Below are 289 nucleotides of genomic sequence, written 5' to 3' on the forward strand. Positions count from 1 at the left end.
CCGGGAAGTCATAGCCTGGGGGGAATGGGAATGGGACGTGTGGGGCTGGGAATGGGGCATATGGGGCTGGGGAACACCAGGGATGGGAATGGGACGTTCCCTCCCCACTCCCCTCCCATGCCCTCCCCATTCTCCCCCTCCTTCTGCCTCATTCCCCTCCCTCCATTCCCTTATTCCCGCCCCATTCCGGCCTCCTCCCCCCCATTCCCGCCCTATTCCGTCCCTATTTCCTTATTCCCGCCCCATTCTCCCCTCATTCCCTCCCATTCCCTTATTTCCGCCCCGTTCC

Source organism: Nestor notabilis, unplaced genomic scaffold, assembly GCF_000696875.1.
Source record: "Nestor notabilis isolate BGI_N333 unplaced genomic scaffold, ASM69687v1 scaffold13697, whole genome shotgun sequence".
In the NCBI taxonomy this organism is placed as follows: Eukaryota; Metazoa; Chordata; class Aves; order Psittaciformes; family Psittacidae; genus Nestor; species Nestor notabilis.